Source organism: Hemiscyllium ocellatum, chromosome 13 (genome assembly GCF_020745735.1).
Source record: "Hemiscyllium ocellatum isolate sHemOce1 chromosome 13, sHemOce1.pat.X.cur, whole genome shotgun sequence".
NCBI classification, from domain to species: domain Eukaryota; kingdom Metazoa; phylum Chordata; class Chondrichthyes; order Orectolobiformes; family Hemiscylliidae; genus Hemiscyllium; species Hemiscyllium ocellatum.
Window position 1 is genome coordinate 95,867,538 of NC_083413.1, and position 27,305 is coordinate 95,894,842.

The window sequence follows — 27,305 nt, forward strand, 5'->3', positions numbered from 1 at the left end:
GTTGACAATGTAACATTACCTTTCTCTATATCTCAGCAACTATAAGGGCTGCACCAGTATTGCTAATGGATTTGATCATCACACTCAGAGAAAAGAGGTACAGGGAACCTAACTCACTTTAAACAGGGACAAATCTAAATGGATGCGATATTCAGGAATATGGGAAAATGGGGAAATGTCAGAATAACTTGCCATTTTGTTTTCCTTTCAGTCCATCATCAGAAATCCCTTTGCTCACTTTTTATTTCTTTTCCTCTCTTTTTCTGGCCATTTCTCCATCCATTCAATTTAAACCTGGCCCCCACCTTTCTCTCCAACCCAACCCTCCATGATACCAGGATAAATAATAATATTTCGCAGTTTGCTTTCAGTTGTGAAGCAGGGTCACTGGACTCAAACTGTTAGGTGCATTTCTCCTGATAGAGGCTGCCATACCTACGAGATTCTCCAATACTTTCAGTCGCTAGAGAATTTTATTTTCGATCTCTAGCACCCACCGTTCCTTCGTTTATTTCCCCTTTAATGCTGTTGTTTCTCGGGATGCCAGCATCACGGGCAAGGGCAGCATTTGTTGTTAATCACGTATTGTCCTTGACTACGTAGCCATTTGTCAAGACAAAATGGAGACAACAATTTTGTTGTGAGTCTGAAGTCACACTGAGGTCAGACTGGGTAATAATATTAAGTTTTTTTGAGCAAAAACTATCAGTGAAATAATAAAAATAAATCTTTACGGTTTCTGGTTTCCATGAGGGCAATTAGGTTTCATTCCAATTTTTGTCATTCGAATTTAAGCTCTGTCATCGGCTGTGGTAGGATTTTAAATACCGACTTGGAGTCACAACCCGTGCCTCTGAATTACCCGTTAGTGACATGATCACTTTGATACAGAGTACTTATTGCCTAGTCCGTATTCCCAAATTCCTGCCAGAGACAGATGGTGGGGAAATCATTTTTTTCTTCCCTTTTCTTCGCTTTCTCTATTCATACAGTCATATCACATACAAACACAATCTTTGATCCAACTTGTCCATGCCGGCCAGGTTTTCCAAATTACACTATGTCCATCTTCTTGCATTTGGCCCATTTACCTCTATACAGTCCCCATTCACGTATTTGTCCAAATGTCTTTTAAATGTTGGAGCTGCCAGTCTTCCTCTGGCAGCTCATTCCATAAACATATCACTCTATGTGTAAAAAAACGTTTCCTCTTCCTCCCTTTTATATATTCCCTCTTCTACCATAAAGCTATCGCTCTATGATTTAATTTTCCTATCCTGTGGAAAAGACCTTGGCTTTCCACCCTGCCCAAGCCTCCCCTGATTTTGCAATTTTCTATAATGTCACCCCTCAACCTCCTACATTCCATCTGATACTAACTTCAAGAACAAGCACTTAAAGATCAGCCCTGCAAATTTGAAAAAATATTAAAAGTGACAGGTAAACAACACTCAGCCCAAGCTTCATACTGTTATTTGTTTTCTTCTTTATAATACAATACTGAGCCAGCATGAAAATCTAACTAGTGCCAATAAGCCGTGAAGCACCTGAATGTCTTTGTCTGATGGCGGTGATTACTACAGTGAAAGTGTATCTCTGGCCAGATCTGTATAATACCACATATTCAACATTCTCCCTCCTGGCCTCCCTATGACCTCAATCCTCTATGCACAGTTTCGTTAGCAAGCTGTGAAACTGCTTCAAGTGACTTTCCGACAATGTTCTGATTCTCTTTAATGAAGGCGAACCTTACTTTAACTTTTCACTTCTATATATTTTTCCAATTACCATTCACATTACTTTATTTATGAATTCACCGCATGGGTTTTTATAAAAAAAGCCTTCTGAAAATCGAAATACGCCATTTCTATTTTGCAATAAACAAGTTCAAATCATTCTGAAATTTGTCAAGGATGAAGACTCTGTCAGACTCTTTCAGTACGTACTGATTCTCTCCAATGTTGCTGTCAATTTCTAAATATCGAATATCAGATCCCACATAATATATTCCATCAGTTTCCCTACAGATGACAAGTTAATTGGTCTGCAGTTCTCCACACTATCTCTTCTCCCCTTTGCAGATGCTTGAATCCCTTCCAATCATCACCAATGCTTGGAACACATTTACTAAGTTCCAGTCACTGCAGAATGCACAGGAAAATAAAACAGACATCGACAGCACAATTAATGCGTCTATTGCTGATTAATTTATAGTATTGTGATAAGAAGTACAACTAGCTCATCAGACCTAGCAATGCTCAATCCAGCTACAATACTATTATGCTAGCCTTCAACTATTACCTTGTTACTGATATAAATTGACTTTCTGTCTTTGGTTCCACAAGTTCCATGTGTTAATTTGGTGTTACTCAGCGATTTTCTGGATCTCCCTCCGTGATGACAGATGCAAAGGAACTGGTTATTTTCTTGGCCACTTCCCTGTTCTCCTCAATAACCTCTCCTCTCCTGATTACAAAATTCCACATTTGACCCTGCTTTTATTTTGTTTTCTTTGCAAAACAGATTGTAGATTTATGTAGTCTTTGTGTTCTTCTTTCACAGAATCATTGAAAGCTCACAGTGCGGAAAAGGCCTTTGGGCCCAGCAAGTCCACCCTGCTCCTTCGAAAAGTAACCACCCAGACCCATTCACATCCAATTCTACATTTTGCGACCTGTCTACACATCCCTGAACACTTTGCACAAATACGCATGGCCAATTCACCTAACCTGTAATTCTTTGGACTGTGGGAGGAAACCGGAGCACCCAGAAGAAACCCGCGCAGACACGGGGAGAATATGCAATCTCCACACAAATAAATTACTGAGAATTCTCTGGTTGCCACAATGTCTAAAATTCTTCTAAGTTCACTTCCTATGATTAATATAATCTTTAATTGATTATGGTAACCTTCATGAAGTCACTTGCCCTTTCTTTGGTGATTCTACCTTAAAGAAATAGACATATTTTTCAGACAATGCAGGATTTCTGTAGATCTCCTGGTCCTGAACAGGTGTATCCAAGAACACAGCAAGAGACGAGAGAAGACATGGCGGGGGCCCTGGCTGATCTTTTGGCATCACCGCTGCCCACGGGGGAGGTCCCAGAAGACTAGAGGGTCGTGAACCTTGTGCCCTTGTTCAAGGAGGGCTGCGAAGAAGAACCTGTGAACTATAGACCAGTTAGCTTAACAACTGTGACATGTAATTTTCTTGAGAAGGTTCTGAGAGATAACATATGCATGCATTTGAAAAGACACGGTTTCATAAGGAGCAGTCAGCACTGCTTTGTGCATAAGATATCATGGCTCACAAATCTTTAGCGTTCTTTTGAGGAAGGGACCTCAAAAGGTGGTAGGGTTGTAGACGTAGTCTATCTAGATTTCAGAAAGGCCTTTGGTAAGATTCCACATAATAGGCTGCTCTGAAAGGTTTGATGGCATGGAATTCAGAGGGATCTGGCAAATTGGACACTCAATTGGCTTGATGGGAGAAAGCAGAGGCTAATACTGGAAGGATGCTTGTTGGATTTGAGGCCTGTGACTAGTGAAGTGTCTCGTGGTCGGTGATGGGCATATTACTGTTTATTATCTGTATCAATGCTTTGGATGAGAATGTGCAAAGCATGATTCGTAATTAGGACGATGACAATAAAATAGGCAGTACTGTGAACAGTGAGAAAAGTTATCAGTTATAAGATGATTAGGGGTTTAGATAGGGTAGATACTAAGAACCTTTTACCGCTAATGGAGTCAGGTGTTACTAGGGGACATAGCTTTAAATTAAGGGGTGGTAGGTATAGGACAGATGTTAGGGGTAGATTCTTCACACAGCGGGTTGTGAGTTCATGGAATGCCCTGCCCGTATCAGTGGTGAACTCTCCTTCTTTATGGTCATTTAAGCGGGCACTGGATAGGCATTTGGAAGTTATTGGGCTAGTATAGGTTAGGTAGGATTCGGTCGGCGCAACATCGAGGGCCGAAGGGCCTGTACTGCGCTGTATCCTTCTATGTTCTATGTTCTATGTTCTAAATTGCAGTAGGACCTTTATCAGCTGAGGAAGTGGGCTGAGGAATGACAAATAGAGATTAATATAGATCTTTGTGGGGTGTTTCATTTTGGAAAGTCAAATCCAGGTTGTAGTTTCGTGGTGAATGTTAGACCCTGAAGGAGTGTAGATGAACAGAGGGACCATGGAGCTCAGGTCCGTGGTTCTCTGAAAGTAGTTGTACGTAGACACGGCAGTGAAAAAGGCCTCTGGCACACTGGCCTTCATCAGTCAGGGAATTGAATATAGAGGTTGGTGAGTTATATTGCAGTTGGACAGGACGCTGGTAAGGCATGCACTTTGAGTATTGTGTTCGGTTTTGTTCACTTTGCCATAGGAAGGATGTGATTAAACTGGAAAGAGGACAGAAGATATTTACAAGGATGTTGCCAGTACTCAACGTTCTGAGTTGTAGGGAGAGTTTGGACCGACCAGAACATTTTCCATTGAGTGGAAGAAACTGAGGGGAAATCGTATAGAAAAGTATAAAATCATGAGATGCATGGATAAGGTGAATACACTCATTCTTTTTGCCAGTTTTGGGAATCAAGGTCTAGAGGACATCAGGTTAGAGGTGAAAGAATAAAAAGGATCCTGAGCGCCAACTTTTTTATGCAGAGGTTGGTACACATATGAAATTAGCAGACAGCGGTTTGGTTGAGGCACGTGCATTAATAACGTTCAAAAGGCTTTTAGACAAATAAGCGAACATGAAAGATTTAGAAGAATAAGGGGCAAGGACAGGGAAATGGAATGAGCAGGATGGACATTTTGGTCGCCACGGCCCACTTTGGTCCAAAGGGCCTGTGTCCAAGCTGCAGGGCTCCATGGTTCTATGTCTCTAACAGACATTGCGTGTCTACCACTTCACGCTCAAACATTTGATATTGTATGCCGGCGCCGTGTAAAATACAACATATTAACGTCTCTAGTCCTCAGAGCAAGGTTACTAATGAGTCCTTCTGACCACACAACACCAAATCCAAAATAACCTGCTCTCTTGTTTGAGTCACAACATACTCTTCAACGAACCTGATGGAATTTATTTTTCACAACATTAGCAGTTACTTAGTTAACGCAGTTTAGATGCAATTTAAGATCATTCAATAATACTGCAGCACCCACAGTATTTGCATCTATAATTTCCAGAGCATACAATGCACAGAATTTGCACGAGAGCATTGGTTTAGGAACATAATACACCAATGCTTGCTTCTCCTTCGTATTTGTAAAATCCACCTAAACGGATTCTGTGAAATCTGAGGAACAGGGTCTCTGGCGATATTAGTGCTAGACTTGGACAAGACATTCGGGGAGGGTCACCTCGACGCTGACATGATCTGAAGAAATGATCAGCATCACAGGACATGTATCAATATCCTCCCCACTCTGTCAGGTTAACTGTCACCGTACTCTCTCTGCTCCCTCACACTCATTACCTGTTATAGCACCTACCCCCTAACAAGGCTCACACTCTATCTCCAAATAAGGCTCACGCACTCACACTCTCACTATTGAATTCAGCATCTTTCTCACGCCACCCCCATCCCGTTCGCTCTCTCTCCCTCCACTATAATCCCAACACTAATAACACTGCATGGATACAACACTGTGGACTGATTTCCTCCGGACACCTCACCATTCCCCCTCCCCCTCCACCTACACCAGCTCTAAGAGCAGTGCCACACACTCCCACCATCATTCCCTCCCCGCCGTTCTCTCATTCCAGGAAAAATAGACTGTACTAGGAGAGAAAGGAAGCACCCGATATCTGATCCCTCCTCCACCCCCGCGCCATGTGAGGAGGACCCTGGTACGAGCCGGAGTGGACTGGGATATGTTGTATGTAGATTCCGTGACATCCATGTCCCTCCAACTGAGTAAAAAACAATGTTCAGTGAAGGGCAATTCACACTTTAACCACTCTGTCTGTTCTCACAATTTTCTCCCTCCCAAAACAACAAATATCTCATTGCAGAGAGATACAGACACAAAAATATTCAGAGACATATGTAAACACGCTAATATACTGACACTCAAAGTACTTACACGGAGATAGAACTGCACACAGGTAGTGGCATACGGAGACATAGACAGTCACACACAAATAGGCACAAGCACAAGTAAAACATACAGGCTAATACATAGATGAACCGATGTCAGCACATAAATACACAAACACACAAACACATGAACAAACACACACAAGTACACGTATGGACGCACAGAGACACAGACACTAGTGCTTATAAGACAGAGATAGATGAATAAGCATGTCAAGAGTTACAGAGAGTAGTCAGGAGAATGATGTTGAGAAACCTCTAAGCCAGTATTAAATGGCATTCAGAGTCGATGGGCAGAATACCTTATTCTGCATTTTTAATGCTCGTGTGGTGTCATGATATCAGTTATTCTCTTCCTGGGACAGGAGCAGAGAATGAGTTTAATATATATTTGATTGAAAAGAATCAGTGGTCCTATTGGACCGGTTTAGAGAGCTTAATGGTTCATGTCTATGCCGAATGATTCTGGCCTTGTGTTTCAAAAGAGGTGGCGATTTCATGTTAGGATAACACAGTTTAATATAACGGGTCCCACACTGAAATAAGTTCGACCTTTCACTTTAGTGTTGTACTATCTGTAGGTCCTCATCCTCAGGGAGCAGTGAAGACTCGGTTTTTGAAGGTCTTCAAGGCTGAGCTCACCTGATCGTTGCTGGAAAGGAGAGTCAATATTTATTGGTAACAGACAGGAGACGGATGGTCAAACACAATCGGTTCAGTCATGAGCATTCTGACTGGTGGCGCCGAATGGCCAACTGCTGCACCCATCCAATATGTTGTTCCCTCAATCTACCCTCGATGTGGTTACAGGGATATACTGCTGCCATTACCCCATGTATTGTGCCTTCCATCCACCCCTCGAAACTGTGACAGAGATAGGGGACCACCTCATTCAGCCAGTCATTATCGTGACCATGAGACTAGAGAAGACCATTCTGCCTATTTAACATGTTACAGAAGAAAATAGAACAAATCATTTTAGCTCATTGAGTACGGTTTACTGCACAGGACGCCATGTAAACATATGAGCTGCCACACAGGAAGGTGTTGCTAACAGGAAATAGAGAGTAGAGATAAATGTTTATTTTCACATTACAAAGCTGTAACTGGTGGAGTGCCTCAGAGATCACTATGGGATCATCAACGATCAATATCTGTATGAAAGATCTGGAGGAAGTGACGGAATATATCAAAGCCCAATTAGCTTAAACCCCAAGCTGGTCATCCAGTATGTCATCAAATGGAGGTCGTGTATCATCAATGTGTATAGGCAAAGGGAGTTTCGTGAGGAACCCTTCAGCAGATACAGCATAATGTGAGTTGTCTGTTTTGGATAGAAGGACAAAACAATGGTAAACAATTTAAGTGGAGAGAGATTGCAGAACTCTGTGATACAAACGGCATTCATATGTCATGAGTCATATGTACAAAGTTAAAAATCATGCAACACCAGGTTGTATCCAACAGGTTTAATTGGAAGCACACTAGCTTTCGGAATGACGCTCCTTCATCACCTGATGAAGAAGCGTCACTCCGAAAGCTGGTGTGCTTCCGATTTCATGTTAGGTTAACACATTTTAATATAACGGGTACCACACTGAAATAAGTTCGCCACTTGCACTTTAGTGTTGTATTACCTGTAGGGTCCTCATCCTCAAGAAGCAGTGAAGACTGGGTTTTTGAAGGTCTTCAAGGCTGAGACAAGCTGCTTGTGATGTGATTTCTCCCCAGAATAGTTGCACTTAGCTGAATGCCCTTTTGCTTCAGGCGGTAGGGAGATTCCAACGAATCTTTCATCAGGGATTCTCCTTGACTCATCAGGTAGAAGTGAGTCAGAAACTTACTGTTGCCAGGTGGAACAAAAGAAAATCGAGGGATCAATCGGCTGCTGCTTCCCAGGCAGAGAACATTGTTCTCCCTCTCTGTGTTGAAACATGCAATTATGTCATCTGAACACCAAACTGGACTGCTTGCGCTTGTCGTGAACATTCTCTGGAATAGATCATGATGGACGATATGCAAGTGCATCATTGCTGTTGTTATACGCAGTGCCTTTCATTAGCAAAAGGGAAAATTCCTGCTTTATAATTTGATGATTTGTTGGAATGCATATGCTTAAATTTAAAAATCGTTTGATGTCTTTATAATATCTGTGCTAAAATCAATACATTTTATTCTTAAAATTTATTCCATAGTTTTTGTTTCCCCGAGAAGAGAAAATATGTATCCAGGTGATTTTTCTCAAAATTGTGCATGCTTCAAAAGGATTTCTAATATAAGTTCAAAACTGATAAGTCTTCAGAACAAAAATCCTTCATTCCAGGAAAGTGTGAACAAAACATTGTTGATCAGCTTCTAAAACTTGTTTTAAGGTTAAGGGATCAAAACTGCACATAATGTTTCAGTTGTGGTTTTAGTTACGCTCTGTACAGATGTAGATTCGATAAATGTGATGCTGGAAAAGCACAACCGGTCGGGCAGCACCCAACGAACAGGAGACTCGATGTTTCGGGAACATTCCTAATGAAGGACTTATATCCATGGCGCCAATTCTCCTGCTCCTCGGATGCTGCCTGATTGGCTGTGCTTTTGCAATCTCACACTATTCGAGTCTCACCTTCAGCATCTGCACTCCTCACTTTTACCGGTACAGATGCAGTAAAACTTTCCTGATTAAACCTGGTACCCTTTGCCAGAAACACAATCATTCCAGTTAGCTTCCAAATCACTTACAGCAAGTACAGACTAACTACATATGATTCATGATTTGGAGATGCCGGTGTGAGACTGCAGGCTATGCTGAAGGAGGTTGCACAGCTCAGTGACCTCCTCGTTGTTGAAATAAACCGGCATCACACTTTGCACTTGGAAAAGTTTCAATATTGGGCAATATTTGTGGAAATCCCAGTAAGGAAAGTGCAGTGACCTGCTCCCCACTGTGTAGTCTCTGCAGACCCAGATACCCAACACCTTGTCCAGAGTGGGGCAACAGAACCTCAGGTCTCCATGAAGGAATGCAGCAGCAGACACACAAATCTGAGAAAAAAACCAGAGAACCTCCACTGACTTTTCAATGACAAGAGCAAGTCCATCCCTGCATACAAAGCACAAGCACTCAGTGTTGAAAATGTCGAACTCTCTTCCGTTTCTATTCCTGGCTGATTATCTGTTACATTTCTGTGCAGTCCCATGACCCGAAATATGAATAGTTCTGCTCTCCGTGGAAGTAGTTGAGAATGTGACTGCATAAGTTCCTGTACCTCAGTCATGATAACAGCAACACCACTACTGCTGGTGGAGATGTTGGGGACGTGATGGTCCAGTGGTATTTTCTCCAGACTGTAAATCCGGGGACACAGGTAATGACCCAAAGCCGGACTTCAATCCCACTACAACAGATTGTGCAATTTGTATAAAATGACATATTTAGATTTAACAATCTAATGAAATATTGTTGGTTGTTAAAACTAAAACCACCTGGCTCACTTGTGTCCTTCAGGGAAGAAAACGTGCTGTCTTCACTGGTCTGGCCTACATATTACTCCAGACCCTCAGCAATGGTCGCCTCTCAAATGCCCTTTGAAATGGCTCAGCCAGTCATTCAGTTATACCACTACGAGATCTCAAAAAAGTGAAACCAGACCGACCTAATCACTGGCAACCGACAGCACATCGAAATACAATAGTTTAGAAAGGCAGTTCCCCAGCACTTCCCGAAGAGCAACATGGAAAACAAAATAATACTGGCCCAGCCAACACCACCCATGTCCCATTAATAAAGTAAAGAAGATAATCACTCTCATGGAAGAGAGATAGAGGGGACAGACCTCACTTCAAACAGGGAGTTGGAAATGTACCTGCGTGGTCACAATAATCGGGAATATGGGAAGCGTTGAAAAATAAACGAAAATACACTCACATTTTATTTTCATCCCAGCTGAATATCAATAATCCCTCTGTTTGTTTTTTCTATCTCTCTATTTCTCCATTCATTAATCTCAGTCCAGCAACACACATTACACTATTTCTCAGGTTCTTTCAGATCTGCTGTATGGTCAGGGGACTCAAAATGCTCATGTTTTTTCTCTCAACAGAGACTGTCAAACCTGCTCCGTTTCCTTGGCACACAATTTATTTTTGGTTCAGATCTGCAGTATCATTCTTTGTTTGATTTGACTTCTATTTTTCTTGTTTTAGAGGACATTGGCCCATTGAGCCCACATTGACCCTCTGCAGAGCATTTCACCCAGACCCACCTCATTCACTATTCCTGCACTTCCCTTGGCTAGCCTGCCTCCTCCCGTATCCCTGCATTTCCCATAGCGAACACACCTTGCTGCACATGATGGGTAATTTACCATCGTCAATCCACCAAATCTATTTGTACCATGGGAAGAACTTGGAGCACCTGGAGGAAACAATTTCAGGCATGGGAAGAATGTGAAAACTCAATACAAACAGTCATGAAATTGGAAGCTAACCAGAACCCTTGTGCTGTGAGACAGCCTTGCTAAACTTTGAGACACCATGCCCCATCCACCTCCCTGCCAAACCGAGTCCCTGGTACTGGGAGACAGCCATGCTAACCAATGAGACACATTGCTCTACTCCTCCTCCTCCCCAAACCGTGTCCCTCGTACTGTGAGACAGACGTGCTAACCACTGAGACACCATGCCCCCCTCCTCTTTCCACCCAAACCGGGTCCCTGATACTGTGCACAACTCCCCCTCACCTCCCTCCAAGGCCCCAGAGGATCCTTCTATATCCGTTGGAAATTCACCTGCACCTCCACACACACCATTTACTTTATCTGCTGCATGTGATGTGGTCTCCTCGATATTGGGGAGACAGGCCGCCTACTTACGAAACATTTCAGGGAACATCTCTGGGATACCCGCACAAACCACCCAACCACCCCGTGGCTGAACACTTTAGCTCCCCCTCCCACTCCGCCAATGACATGCAGGTCCTTGGCCTCCTCCATCGCCAGACCCTGGCCACACGACGCCTGGAGGAAGAGCACCTCATCTCCAGCTTCCTTATTTCCATTCCCCCCACCTTATCTCTCTCCCAACCCACGTATTCAGAACCACCCTCTTGACCTACGATCTTCTTCCCGACCTCTCCGGCCCCACCCCCTCTCCGGCCTAACTCCCTCACCTCATTTCACCTATCGTATTCCCAGCATCCCTCCCCCAAATTCCCTCCACCCAACTTTTATCTTAGACCGCTTGGCACACCAGCCTCATTCCTGAAGAAGGGCTTATGCCCGAAACGTTGATTCTTCTGCACCTCGGATGCTGCCTGGCCTGCTGTGTTTTTCCAGCACCACATTTTTCAACTCTGATACTGTGAGATATTCGTGGTAATCACTAAGACACCATACTCCCCTCCCCTGCCCCCTCCCAAACCGGGTCCCTGGTACTGAGAGACAGCCGTGCTAACTACCGAGACACCAATGCCCCCCTCCCCCCAAAAAAAACCAGGTCCATGGTACTGTAAGACAGCCGTACTAACCAGTGAGGCACTATGTCCCCCTCCACCTCCCACTCCCCACAAAATTTGGTCCCTGATACTGTGAGACAGCCGCGCTAACCACTGACACCACTTCCCCTTTCCTGCCCCAAACCGGGTCCCTGGTGCGGTGATACAGCCTTGTTAACCACTGAGACATCATGCCCACCTCCCCCATATTGTATCCCTGTTACTGTGAGACAGCCGTGCTAACCACTGAGTCACCATGTACCCTCCCCCGCCCTCCCCCACACCCTCCCAAACCGGGTCCGTGGTAATGTGAGACAGCTGTGTTAACCACTGTGATAACATGCGCCCCTCCCCCCAAACCGGATCCCTGGTACTGTGAGACAGCCATGTTAACCAATGAGACACATTGCTCCCCTCAGCCTCCCCGCAAAACCGGGTCCCTGGTAATATGAGACAGCCGTACTAACCACTGAGACACCATGCACCCCTCCCCCACCCCCCAAATCGGGTCCCTGGTACTGTGAGACAGCTATGCTAACCACTGAGACACCATGCACCTCTTCCCCTCCTCCCTAAACCGGGTCCCTGGTACTGTGAGACAGCCGTGCTAACCACTGAGTCACCATGCACCCCTCCCCCTCCCTCTCCCCACCAAACCAGTCCCTGGTACAGTGAGACAGCCGTGCTAACCACTGAAACACCATGCACCCCTCCCCCCCCCCCCCCAAACCGGGTCCCTGGTACTGTGAGACAGCCATGCTAACCACTGAGACACCATGCACCCCTTCCCCTCCTCCCTAAACCGGGTCCCTGGTTCTGTGAGACAGCCGTGCTAACTACAGAAACACGATGTCACATCCCCCTCCCCCCCAAACCGGGTCCCTGGTACTGTGAGACAGCCGTGCTAACCACTGAGTCACCATGCACCCCTCCCCCTCCCTCTCCCCACCAAACCGGTCCCTGGTACTGTGAGACAGCCGTGCTAACCACTGAAACACCATGCACCCTTCCCCCTCCACCCCAAACCGTTCCCTGGTACTGTGAGACAGCCGTGCTAACCACTGAGACACCATGCCCCTCTCCCCCTCCCCCACAAATTGGTCCCTGGTACTTTGAGACAGCCGTGCTAACCACTGAGACACCATGCCCCCCTCCCCCTCCTCTCCAAACCGGTCCCTGGTACTGTGAGACAGCCGTGCTAACCACTGAGACACCATGCTCACTTTCCCAAACCGTCCCCCACCCACCCTCTCCAACCCACCCCACAATTGAAGTCAATGTGCTGTTGAAAATGTAAACCTGAGCTGCAAACAGTAAACAGTGACAAAACCCCCACAGATATTTCAGGACCTGGAGGGAGAAGCAGAGGGAGCATATTGAGTCTGATATGATCCTCTTCTGAAAAAAAACTCATATTGGAATCAAAAGGTTAATTGTGTTTCTCACTGCTCAGAACCTGTTATGGTTTTCCAGCACTTTCGACGTAGTTACGCTTTTGGACTGTGGATAGTTGTCTAATCTGAAAGGGAACAGAGAAGTTGCCATTTCTGTTGACGCTCAAGTATTCGGTTATGGTTTTTGAATGAAATATTAAAAAGTCTGTTTGTGACAACTCACCAAATACCGATAATTTTTTTTACTGTCTTAATGCATTTTGAAAATGTTGAACTCTTCTCTACTACAGACAGAATATTTGGCCTAATAAATAGATTGTGGCCAATGGAATTGACAATTTAAAACTTTTAATCAATTGCTAAACTATGAATTTGTGACAATGCTAAAATGTTTTATATTCCCATCACTTAGTTCCCAAAACTCAAAGTAGGGACAGACGGTGTAGTATCTGTGCAGTTACAATTGAAGAACGGAAAAAGTGAAAAATCATATTCGGAGTTATGTACAGGCCTACAAATCATAGTCAGGAGCTGGGGCGGAGGACACTTCAGGAGACAGGAAAGATGTTTAGGAAAGGCAAAGTTACAGTGATTTGGGGGATTTCAATGTGCAGGTGGACTGGGAAAATCAGGTTGGTAGTGGTTTGCAAGAAATGGAATTTTTGGAATGTCTTTGAGATGGCTTTTTTGGAGCAGCTTATGGTGCAGGCGACGAGGGAACGGGCAATACTGGATTTAGAGTTGCGCAATGAGACAGACTTGATAAGGGAGCTTAAGGTCAAGAAAGCTTTATGATGCAGAGAGCATAATATCATTGAACATACTCTTCATTTTAATATGGTGAAGATAGAATCAGAGTTCACAATATTACTGCTGAATAAAAGCAACTACAAAGGCATGAAGGAGGAACTGGGTTGAATTGACTGGGAGAGTAGGCTAGCAGGAAAGACAGTGGAACAGTAATGGGGGGAGCTTCCGGGACTAAGTCAGGAGACACAGCAGACACTCATTCCAAGCTAAAAGAAGCATGGCATAGGGAGTTTGAGACAACAATGGATGACATGGGAAATCAGGGTTAGTGTAAAATCAAAAGAGACATCAGACAACATAGCAAATGCCAGTGGGAAATCAGAGGATTTGGAAGCTTACAAATACTAACACAGGGCAAAAAAAATAAGAAATAGGAGGGAGAAGATTAAATAGGAGGGTAAGCTAGCCAGTAATATTAAAGAAGACTGGATGAGTTTCTTTAGATGTATGAAGTGCAGAAGAGAGGCAGAAAAGGACATTGGGACACAGAAAATGACATTGGAGTTATAGTAATGGGGAACAAATAATGGATGAGAAACTGAACAATTATTTCACATCAGTTTTCTCAATGAAACACACGAATAATGTCCCACAAATTCAAGGTAGCATGGTGGCAGAGCTTATTAGGAAAAGTTGCTCAAAAAACTAAATGGGTAAATGAACTGGACCAGATGGGCGATATCGCCGAGTGCAAAGGGATGTAGCTGAAGAAATAATAGAGACATTTGTGGTGATCTTTCATGAATTTCTAGAATCCGGGAGAGGCTCAGAAGACGAGAAAGTTGATAACGTGACACCCTATTTATAAAGGGAATAAGGCAAAAGGCAGAAAGTGACAGACCAATTAGCCTAACCTCAGTCATGTGTAAGTCCTGGAATCCATTCTGAAGGATGAGATTTCTGAATACTTGCAAGTGAATTGCAAAATTGGGTAAAATTGATATGGTTGGTTTCATGAAGGGGAAGTCATGCCTCATAAATTTGTAAGAGTTATTTGAGGATGTAACAAGCTAGTGAGACAAAGGTAAGTGAATGGATGTTTTCCACCTGGACATTAAGGAGGACTTTGGCAAGGTGCCCCACGGGAGGCTGCTGAGTGCAATAAGGTCCCATTTTGTTAGAGGCAAGGTGCTAGTGTGTGCAGAAGCTTAGCTGTCTGGCAGCAAGTATAGAGTGGGGATAAAAGGGTCCTTCTTGGGATAGCAGCTGATGACAACTGCTGTCCCACAAGGCTCAGTGTTGGGACCACAACTTTTTACTTTGTACATTAACGATCGATATTACGAAACTGAGGGCATTCTGAGTAGGCTTTTAGATGAAAAAAAAGGTCGGGAGAGGGCCAGGCAGCATAGAGGAGGCAGGGAGGCTGCAGAAGGATTTAGATAGAATAGGAGAGTGTGAAAAGAAGTGGCAGATGGAGTACATCTTGGGAAAGCATGAAGTGAAACACATTGTGAGGAGGAAGGCAGGCATGAAATATTTCATAAATGAAAAGAAAATTCAGAAATCTGAAGTGCAAACATAGTTGCAAGTTCTCGTACAGGAATGTCTCAAGGTAAACCTGCAGGTTGAGGGAATAGTTAGGAAGGTGTTCTATCTGCCGCACAGTGTGTTTAAAGTCTTCTATTCAGCAAAAGACCTGAGACAACTCTTACAAACAACAGTATTTGTTTATTGAACACAGTCTGTGTTTGTACAATACAGTTTACTATAAAGTAATGAAAATACTGCAAAGTGTCTTATCTTTTACTTAACTTTGACTGATAGTGTACCACAACACTAGAACTTGGCCAGGCTCCGCGTGGTGATGCTTTCTTATTCTTCCAATGGTCTTGGAGTTGTCTTCTTTCTCAGTGGTTATTTTCCAGTTACTACACTCTGTGGGGTTTTGAGGTGATTTTTATCCTTCCAAGTCTTCAAGCCCTTGGGAGGGTATGGAGGATCTGCCAATGGAATGATCAGGTTCCTTTTCCCTCAAAGTTTGGGAGAAGATTTGTAGCTCGGGTGCTTGTTGTTGTGGTTCTGTTCGCCGAGCTGGGAATTTGTGTTGCAGACGTTTCGTCCCCTGTCTAGGCGACATCCTCATTGCTTGGGAGCCTCCTGTGAAGCGCTTCTGTGATCTTCCCTCCGGCCTTTGTAGTGATTTGAAAATGCCAGAGTAAAGATCACAGAAGCGCTTCACAGGAGGCTCCCAAGCACTGAGGATGTCACCTAGACAGGGAACGAAACATCTGCAACACAAATTCCCAGTTCAGTTACCCTGATCAATCAGACTCAACCAGGGGTTGGCATATTGGAATGTCGCCCTTCGGCCATCAATGTCCCATTAAAGTCCATCCTCAGGTGGGTATTGCAGGGTCTGTACTGTAGCTGTCAGGATTGTTTGCAAACTTTCTATAGGGAGCTGCAGCCTGTCTGGATTCTTCAGCATGTTGATTAGAACAGACAGTTTACTCAAGGCCGGGATCCACTTGCCAGCATGCTTTAATCACTGTTCATTTTTGTAACTCCATGATAAGTTTATTAATGTCCATCATACGTTTTCATTGTTTCAGGTAGCCTATCCGGTCAGAAAGACAAATACAATGATGGCATTTATTTTGAAAGGACTTGAATATTAAAGCACGAATGGATTTCTGAGTCTTTACAAGACTCTGATCGGGGCAAATTTTGAGTACTTTATGGATGCATCATTTAAGATATATCTAGACAGATACATGAATGGGCAGGTAGCAGAGGGATACAGATCCTTGGAAAGTAGGCGGCAGGTTTAGATAGAGAATCTGGATAGGTGCAGGCTTGGTGGGCCGAAGGGCCTGCTCCTGTGCTGGAATATTCTTTGTTCTTCTTTCTTTATAATTCATTCTAAAAATTGCAAGTTTTCAACTTACTGTATGCTACAATTTAATAACATAAACCATTTATTTATTTGACAGTGCATGTTAAGTTATTGTCGTTTCTAAATTAGAGTCATAGAGATGTACAACATGGAAACAGACCTTTTGTTCCAACCTGTCTATGCCGACCAGATATCCCGACCCAATCTAGTCCCACCTGACCGGACCCGGGGCAAATTCCTCCAAACCCTTCCTATTGATATACCCATCTAGATGCCTTTTAACTGTTGCGATTGTACTAGCCTCCACCACTTGCTCTGGCAGTTCATTCCATACACATAACACCCTCTGCATGAAAAAGGTGCCCCTTAGCTCTCTTTTATATATTTCCCCTCTCACCCAAAGATATGCCCTCTACTTCTGGACGGCCCCACACCAGGGAGAACACCTTGTCTGTTTACCCTATCCATGTCCTTCATGATTTTATAAACCGCAAAACGATCACCACTCAGCCTCCGACGCTTCACTGAAAACAGCCCTAGTCTATTCAGGCTCTTCCTACATCTCAAATGCTCCAACCCTAGCAACATCGTTGTATTGTTTTTAACCCTTTCAAGTTTCACAACTTCCTTCTGATAGGAGGGAGACCAGAATTGCATGAAATAGTCCAAAAGTGGCCTAATTAATTTCCTATAGACCCACAACATGATTTTCCAACTCCTGTACTTAATACTCTGACCAATAAAGGAAAGCACATCAATCGTCTACTTCACTGTCTTATCTATCTGCGACTCTGCTTTTAAGGAACAATGAAACTGCACTCCAAGGTCTCGTTGTTCAGCAACACTCCCTTGGATCTCGCCATTAAGAGTATAACTCCTGCTAAGACTTGCTTTCCCAAAATGCAGCACCTCGCATTTATGTAAATTAAAATCTATCTGCCACTCCTAAGCCCATTGGCCCATCTGATCAAGATCTTGTTGCAATCCGAGGTAACCTTCTTCGCAGTCCACTACACCTCCAATTTTGGTGTCATCTGCAAACTTACTAACTGTACCTTTTATGCTCACATTCAAATCATGTATATAAATAATGAAAAGTAGTGGATTCAGCACTGATTCGTATGGTACTCCACTGATCACAGGCCTCCAGTCTGAAAAAACAACCCTCCACCACCACCCTCTACCTTCTACCTTTGAGCCAGTTCTGTATCCAAATGGCTAGTTCTCCCTGTATTCCATGACATCTAAGCTGGCTAACTAGTCTCCCATGGGTAACCTTGTCGAACGTCTTACTGAAGTTGAAATAAATCACGTCCACTGCTCTGCCCTCATCAATCCTCCTTGTTACTTCTGCAAAAATCTCAGCCAAGTTTGTGAGACATGATTTTACGCTCACAGAGCAATGTTGACTATCCCTAATGAGTCCTTGCCTTTCCAAATACATGTACATCCTGTCCCTCAGGGTTCCCTCCCAGAACCTGCTCACTACCACTGTCAGCCTCACTGGTCTATAGTTCCCAGCCTTGTCCTTACCGCCCTTCTTAAACAGTGGCAGCACATTCGCCAACCTGCAATCCTCTGGGACCTCACCTGTGACTATCGATGATACAAATATCTCAGTAACAGGCCCTGCAATCATTTCCCTGGATTCCCACAAAGGTCACAGTACACCTGATCTGGTCCTGGGGATTTATCCACTTTTATGTGTTTCAAGACAACCAGCACATCTTCCTCTGTAATATAAACGTTTGGAAGATGTCACCATTTATTTCCCTACATTCAGTATCTTCCATGTCATTTTCCACAGCAAACATTGATGCAAAATGCTCATTTATTATGTCCCCTAGCTCCTGCGGCTGCACACAAATGCCTCGTTGCTGATCTTTGAGGGGACCCTATTCTCTCCTTATTTACTCTATTTTCCTTAACGTCTTTGTAAAATCCTTTTGGATTCTCCTTAATTCTATTTGCCAATGTTATCTCTGTCCCCTTTGTGTCCTCCTGATTTCCCTCTTAAGTATATTCATACTGCCTTTGTACTCTTCTAAGGATTCATTCGATCTAGTCAGACAAGATGTCTTTTTTGCTGTACAAAACAAAATGTGCACTCTTTACTTTTGCATCATAAAACTTTGTTAGGTGTCTATATTTTAGTTCCATCAATGTAGAATTAACGTAAGTGTTTTCAGAGATGATGCAATTATTGTTCAGTTGAATAATTGCAGTTAATATTTCATCACTGCCCAATTCACAAACATGGCAAACACATGATTATTGTTCAGGCCTGTAAACCCACCACGTTGCAATCATGACTGACATTTAACATGAATTCCAAAAGGCTATAATTCCGGCACAGTCCTACTGGACCTCATAGCTACCTGCCGCACTCAATGAGACACTGACCTGCTCCTGAATCTGTCCAGATAATTTCCAACCTGGGTCAGGGTAATCATTAAAACATTCCTTCAAAGTAAATCATTTGGATTCCACCTTCGGCAGGGGGAAACTAGCCAACAGCCTATCACTGTTCTCAGTGTAGTTACAAATACTGTCTAAATCAGATACCAATGATTGACCAGGAACTAGGTCTTACAATGTCATCCCCACTCAAATTCACACCCAGAGAGCTGATGTATGGACATGGAGTGTCAGAATCAAATGGTGTTGCTTATGGTGCTGGCATGTTTCCCCTACTCCATACATCTGCTCCCTGGACCAGACACAGGGTGAAAATGCTCCCAATTGAAAGTATATTGCAGCATCTTTTGTCGCACAGTGAATCCTCTGAAATTATATCCAACAAATGTACCTTCACAGTCACCAGTATCAAAATAAATCTGTACATGCCTGTGGATGGTCAGATAATAATACATGGGTCACCCAACAGAATGTATCTGAAGAAACCAGGAGCTAACGGCAAATCAAAAATCATTTTAATAATTGAACTTTGTGGATTTTGATGGTCTAGGTAACTGCACATATTGTGCTTACACTCAGGTGAATGTAACCATGCACACCATAACTGGAAGTCTTGGTCCAACATCCCTCCCCAGCTTCCTGACCTCACACACCTCACTCCATCACAAATGATAAGAATCCACAAACTGAGTGAAACTTGGAATATAGAACAGTACAGCTCAGTAAGAGCCCTTCAGCCCTCAATGTTTTGTCGTCTTTTTATCCTACTCTAAGATCAGACTATCCTATATAACCTTCAATGTACTAACTTCCATGTGCCTATCCAAGGGTCTTCTTAATTATCTCTAACATATCTGAGCCTATTACCATCACTGGTGGTGCACTCTGCCCCCACAGGTATATTCTCTGTGTAAAGAACATACCTCTGGCATCCCCCTGAAACCTTCCTCCAATCACCTTAAATTACGCCCCTTGTTCAAAAGACTCTGGCTATCCAATCTTTGTCTCTGAACAAGGTGTTCACCTCTATCAAGTCAGCTGTCATTTTTCTTCGCTAGATGGAGAAAAGTCCTAGCTCCCTCAAACTTTCTTCCTAAGACATGTCCTCCAGTCCTGGTAGCATCCTGGTAAATCTCCTCTGCACAATCTCTGCAGCTTCCACATGTTTCCTATAATGAGGCAACCAGAACTGAACACAATATTCCAAGTGTGGTTGACCCACAGCTTTATAGAGCTAAGCATTAACCTCGCCGCTCTGAAACTCAATACCCCTGATAATGAAAGCCAACAGACCATTACGTTCTTAACAACCCTATCAACTTGGTGGCAACTTTGGGAGATCTATTGACATGAACCTCAAGATACCTCTGTTCCTCCACATTGCCGAGAATTCTATCTTTAATCCTATTTCTGTATGCAAATGAAACCTTCCAAAATAAATCACTTCACACTTTTTAAGTTTGAACTCTATCTGCCACTTATCAGCCCTGCTCTGCATCCTGTCAAAGTCTGGTTGCAAACTACAGCAGCCCTCCAGACTATTCACAACTCCAACAACCTTCATGTCATCGGCAAACTTACTAACCCACAATTCCACATCTTCAGCAAAGTAATTTATAAAAATCACAGAAAGCATAGTTCTCAGAGCTGATCCCTGTGGAACACTACTGATCACTGAGCTCCAGGCTGGATACTTTCCATCTGCTATCATCCTCTGCCTTCTATGGGCCAGTCATGCCTGTATCCAGACAGCCAAATTTCCCTGCTTCCCATGCCTCTTTACTTTCTAAATGCGCCTACAATGGGGACTCTTATCAAATGCCTTTCTAAAATTCTTGTTCACCACATCTACTCGTCTACCTTCATCAATGTGTTTTTTCACATCTTCAAAGAATTCAATAAGGTTTGTTAGGCATGACCTGCTCCTCAAAAAATTGTAAATCCTGTCTCTCAGAATTGTCTCCAATACTTAGCCCATCACTGGTGTAAGACTGACTGTTCTATAATTCCCAGGGTTATCCCTATTCCTTTCCCTGAACAAGAGAATGACATTTGCCACTCCAATCATCTGGCACTACTCCAGTGGACAGCGAGGATGCAAAGATTATCATCAAAGGCACGACAATCTCTTACATCATTTCATGGAGTAACCTAGGGTATACCATCTGACCCAGGGGATTTTTCTACCCTTATGTTTGTACTTCAATCAGTCTGTACTTCCCCTCAACTTGTCTACACCCTGTCCAACCAACTGATTGAATGCTTTCCATTTCAGTGTTATGTGCAGTGTTGCCTTGCTGAGCAAGTATAGTTAGAACATAGAACATAGAACATAGAAGGATACAGCGCAGTACAGGCCCTTCGGCCCTCGATGTTGCGCCGACCGAATCCTACCTAACCTATACTAGCCCAATAACTTCCATATCCCTATCCAATGCCCGCTTAAATGACCATAAAGATGGAGAGTTCACCACTGATACGGGCAGGGCATTCCATGAACTCACAACCCGCTGTGTGAAGAATCTACCCCTAACATCTGTCCTATACCTACCACCCCTTAATTTAAAGCTATGTCCCCTAGTAACACCTGACTCCATTAGCGGTAAAAGGTTCTTAGTATCTACCCTATCTAAACCCCTAATCATCTTATACACTTCTATCAGATCTCCCCTAAACCTTCTCTTCTCCAATGAGAACAGCCCCAAGTGCCTCAGTGCCAAGTTCCCAACGTCCTGTGAATCACGGAATCAAAGAAAAAGGAATGCACCAATCCCTTCCTGATAAAGAGCTCATGCCCGAACCGTCGAATCTCCTGCTCCTCGGATACTGCCTGATCTGCTGTGCATGTCCAGTACCACACCTTTCTACTCTAATCTCCATCAACTGCAGTCCTCAGTTTCTCCATGAGTGAGGGCTGTCCCCTCTGCACACTGAGCGTGGAATTAACCATCAGAAACTCATTGTATGTGGAGCTGACTGCTCAATTCTGGGAAGTTGCACTTGATAAATACATTGTTTTTGAAAAAAAGAATATACAATTCAACAAATATTCATTCAGTCCCAGAGTTACAATTTTGGTTCATGGTTTGAGCAGGCTGCTAATAAATACTGAATGAATAAGGAACTCTGAGGCACAGAGTATTCCAGGTGTTACATTTCAGCTTACGTTAATACTGGCAGTATTATCAAACACACTATTGTGATAATGGCATGAGTTGACACGTCGAGGTGGAACATTTTTGCCATCACAGAGACGTATTTCAGAGAGGTCAGGGCTAACAACTCAATATTCTGTGTATTGGAACAATACGCAGAACAGGAGAGGGTGTTTAAGAGGAGGTGGTGTTGCATTATTAATTGAGGAACAGTTATTGCAGTGAGGAAGTATGATACCTTGGACATGTCTTCAAATGAGGCCTTGTGGATCGAGGTTAGGGTCCAAACGATGACAGACACACTGCTGGGGATATTTTATAGTGTCCCAGAAAGATGGAAATGCAGGAGCAAATATATCACCAATTCACTGAGGTGTGAAGGGAAACAAGTCCAAAGACGTTACAGAGATAGGAAAGTAAGGCTTCAGATGTTAAAGAGTCAGGAAAGCAAGGCTAGAGACGTTGCAGAGTTAGGAAAGCAAGGCTGGAGATGTTACAGAGATGGGAAAGCAAGGCTGGAGGTGTTACAGAGATAGGAAAGCAAGGCTGGTGATGTTACAGAGATAGTAAGGCAAGGCAGGAGATGTTACACAGATAGGGAAGCAAGACTGGAGATGCTACAGAGATGGGAAAGCAAGGCTGGAGGTGTTGCAGAGAAACGAAAGCAAGGCTGGAGATGTTACAGAGATATGAAAGCAAGGCTGGAAATGCTACAGAGATGGGAAAGCAAGGCTGGAGGTGTTGCAGAGAAAGGAAAGCAAGGCTGGATTTGTTACATAGATAGGAAAGCAGACTCTAAGTGTTCCAAGGATAGGAAAGCAAGGCTGGAGATGTGACAGAAAGAGAGGAAAACAATGTTGGAGATGTTACATAGAGATGAAAGCAAGGATGGAGATGTTGCACAGATAGGAAAGCAAGGCTGGAGATATTACGGAGAGAGGGGAAAGTAAGGCTGGAGATGCAACAGAGGTAGGAATGAAAAGCTGGACATGTTACAGAGAGAGGATAGAAAGGATGGAAATGTTACAGAGAGAGAGGAAAGCAAGGCTGGAGATGTTACACTGATAGGAAAGCAAGGCTGGAAATTTAACAGAGATTAGGAAAGCAAGGTGTGGGATTTTACAGAGATAGGAAAGTAAGACTGGATAAATAGTGTGGCCTGTACATGCTAGAATGGGTTAGTGAGATAATTTTGAACTCATTCACAGGATATGGGGAAAGGTGAAGCAGCTGGAGTTTAGAGAAATAGGGAGGGGTGTTGGGGCTGGCGGAATTTACAGTGATAGATGGGGCTGTAGTATGATATAAAGGTTGTAGTGATACGGAGGGTTGCTAAGATACAGATGGATGTAGCGGCTGGATGAGATGACTGGGAAAGATACAGAGATACATGAAGATAGTTTAAAAATGGAATTGTGCAATGTCTTAATAGAGAAAATATTTTAGAAATCTGTGGAATAGACAGGCACTTGGAGAAATTTGAAGGAGTGAGACCTTAGACTGTCCAATCACAAGGGTTATCGAGTGAGTGTCATACAGCACAGAAGAGGTCCTTCGATTGATAGTGACAAAAAAGTAAAAGCCCTGCAGACATTGGAAATCCCTCCTTCCTAACGTCTGGGGGCTAGGGCTAAATATGGGCGAGGCGTCCTACAGACACCTCAAGCAACAATGTGACATAACGAAGCCTCACGTGTCAGATCAAACACAGACACGGAAACCTCCTGCTGACTCCCTTCCCTCAGCTGATGGATCAGTGTCCCTCTACATTGTACAACTCTTGGAGGATGCACTGACAGAGTGAATGAGCTGGAGAACGTATAGTGGGTGGGCTATTTCAAAATCACCACCAAGAGGTGCTCAGCAGCAGCATTCCTGATCGAGATGGTCGTGTCCAAAAGAACATAGCTGCGAGACTGGGTCTCACCGGGTGGGGAGGGAACGACTGACATGGAGAAACATACTTGACCTCATCTTCACCGCAGCTGCAGAGACATTAATAGATGACCATGTTGGTAATAATGACTACCAAACACAGTATTTCGGGAGACAAAGACCCATTGGGAATAGTGTGCGTGTGTACATGCGTGAGCGCACATGTTAGAGATACTATCACGATGCTAAACGGGACAGAGTTCAAAGAGATCTAGAACTCAGCACTGATCTGTGTTAGGTGACATGGGTCATTACCAACAGCAGCAGAATAGTACTCCAGCACAATTTTCACTGTCACTGCCTGGCATATGGTCCACTTTACCCTGACCATCAGACCAGGGGATAAACCCTTGTTCAATGGAGAATACAGGAGGACCTGCCGCGGGCAGCACCAGGTACACCTCACAATGAGGTGACATTACTAAACAGACCCACTTACTCACCAAATAGCATAAACAGCTCGTGACAGACAGATCTAACCAACAAATCTGACCTAATCCCCACAATCCTGTCACATGCAGTCAGGTTGAATGGTGGTGTCAATCAAACAACTCACTAGAGGAGGAGGATCCCCACATATCACCTTCCTCAATGATGGAGGAGCCCGACACAACAATAGAAAAGCTAAGGCTGACAGGACCACAACAATGTTCAGACAGAAGTATCGATAGGATGATCTATTTTAGTCTCCTCCAGATGGCAGTCTTCAGCTAATTCGATTCACTGTGTGTGGTAATTCCAAACGGCTGGAGGGATGGGGAATGCAAACGATGTGGGCCCTGATAAAATTCCATTCATGCTGTCCCTGCTGGGATACAGCACTGGCATCGACCTGTCAATGTGGGAAAATATCCGTGTGTGTCCTGTACACACACAGACAAACCGGACAATCAATGACTGCCCCATTGCTCTCAAATCTATCATTAATAAAGGGATGGAAGATGTCATCCACAGTGGGATCAAGCAGCACTTCCTCAGCACCAACCTGCTTATTGATTCTCAGTTTGGGTTCTCATCCTGTGGGCTCATTGAAGCCTTGGTTTAACGATGTACAACAAGAGACCATGCAGCTGAATTCTAGAGGTGAGGTGACAGTGACTGCACTTAACATCATCATAACTGCATTTGACCAAGTGTCGTATCCAGGGTTAATGGCAAAACTGGAGAAAATAGGAATCGTTTGCACTGGCTGGAGTTATACCTGGTACAAAGGAAGGTGGCTGGCGTTGGAGCAGAGCAGCCACCTCAGCTCCAGGACAGTTCCGCTATAGTTCCCCAGGGGCGGGGTTTCTGGGTAAGCCTGGAGATCAGAAATGGAAAAGTAAGGCACCATACTCTTAGAGGATGAAAAGGCTGCTCTTTCATTAGACAGAGACGACTGATGGTAGTTTAACTGGGCAGTCACCATGCCGCAAGAGAGGGAGAGATTGAGTTGCACAGCCCTTTTCAGTTACCGAAGAATTGAACCCACACTGTTAGCATTAATCTGCATTACAAACCAGATTGAGCTAACTAAGTCCTCGCTCAGCTCCTTCGGTTAGATACTGTAACATTATTCCATTCAGATATGTTGTTAGACACCTCTGGAGCAGGTGGAACTAGAAGCCAGCTTCCTAGCTCAGAGAAAGGGACAGCATCAGTGAGCTGTAGGAGTGCTCTCTGCCCTAGGCCCAATAATTTTCAGCTGCTTCATAAATGACTGTAAAATCACAAATGGGGATGTTTACCAATGATTGGACAGTGTTCAACACCATTCGTGATTTGCTCAGATACTGAAGCAGTCCTTGTCCAAATGTCCCAGGACCTGGAACAATGCAGGTGTGTGCTTAACAGTGACAATACCATTTCCATTACACATGTGTCAGACAACAATTACCTCTAACAATGGAAAATTGAACCACATCATCTAACGTTCAATGCCACCACCATAACTGAAGACACACCAAGCAATATCGCGGGGATTATCGTTAGCCTGAAAGGGACTGACCATATGATTTCAGTACCCATTCCTGTGAAGGGCTTATGCTAAAGCATTGACTCTCCTGTACCTCAGATGCTCCCTGACCTGGTTTGCTTTTCCAGCGCCACGTTTGGAAGCATATAAATTCATTGGCTACAAGAATGTGTCAAGGGTTAGAAATTCTGCAGGAATAACTCACCTCAACATTTCCGAAAGCCTGTTCCCTATTGCTGTGTGAGTGCAGCTTCACCCCTCATCCACTGACGCTCAGTAGCAGCAATACCTGCCACCTACACGGTGCTCTCCAGAAATTTACCAAGTCTCCTTACAACGTACCTCTGAACCCCCGACCATCAAGAAGGACAAGAGAAGCAGATACACGGGACCCCCACTATGTTCGCATTCTTTCCAAGCCATCCACCATCCTTACTGGGAAGTATATTGCCAGTGTCACTGTTTCAAGTTCCCTATCCATCAATAAATGCTGTCCCAATCACATTTCATGACTGAATTAACATAAAAATATTGTCTAGACCTGTTCAATGCTGGACATTGTTTTTTGGGTTTTGTGAGCTCAGGCTGGTCGGTCCAGGCAGTACCTTGCTTGTTGTGAACAGCTGAAGGAATATGCTGTTTGAAACAATCTGTCAGTCTCAGAGGCATGGCCTATATACCGAGCATCACAGACACTGGCATTCTCATCCCACATTACTGAGTTTTGAGATAGACAGAAGCAACTGAAAACGTACTCATATCTGACTGGGACATGTTAAAACACACAGTGATATTGTTGCCATGAAAATGATGATGAGTGGATATTAGCAGGGAGAAAGTGAGGACTGCAGATGCTGGAGATCAGAGTCAAAAAGTGTGGTTCTGAAAAAAAAATCAGACGTTCAGGCAGCATCTGAGGAGCAGGAGAATCGAGTATTAATTAACAATATTAATACAAGGGAAAGTAATTGTATATTTTCAAAGTCCTTGTACTTAGTAATAGTTTGGTCTTGGGTGAGGCAATGAGACTCATCATTTCAATGCTACTTAATGTGGGTTTTCATCATATTGTTGTTATAACAGCGTACTGAATAAATGGGTGGATTTTGTGCTTATTGGACAATCTAAAAGTTGGTATTATGAAAGGATTTCGGACCTTCAGTAAAGAGACTTTACTTAATGGCTGTTAATGGTTAGAACAATGC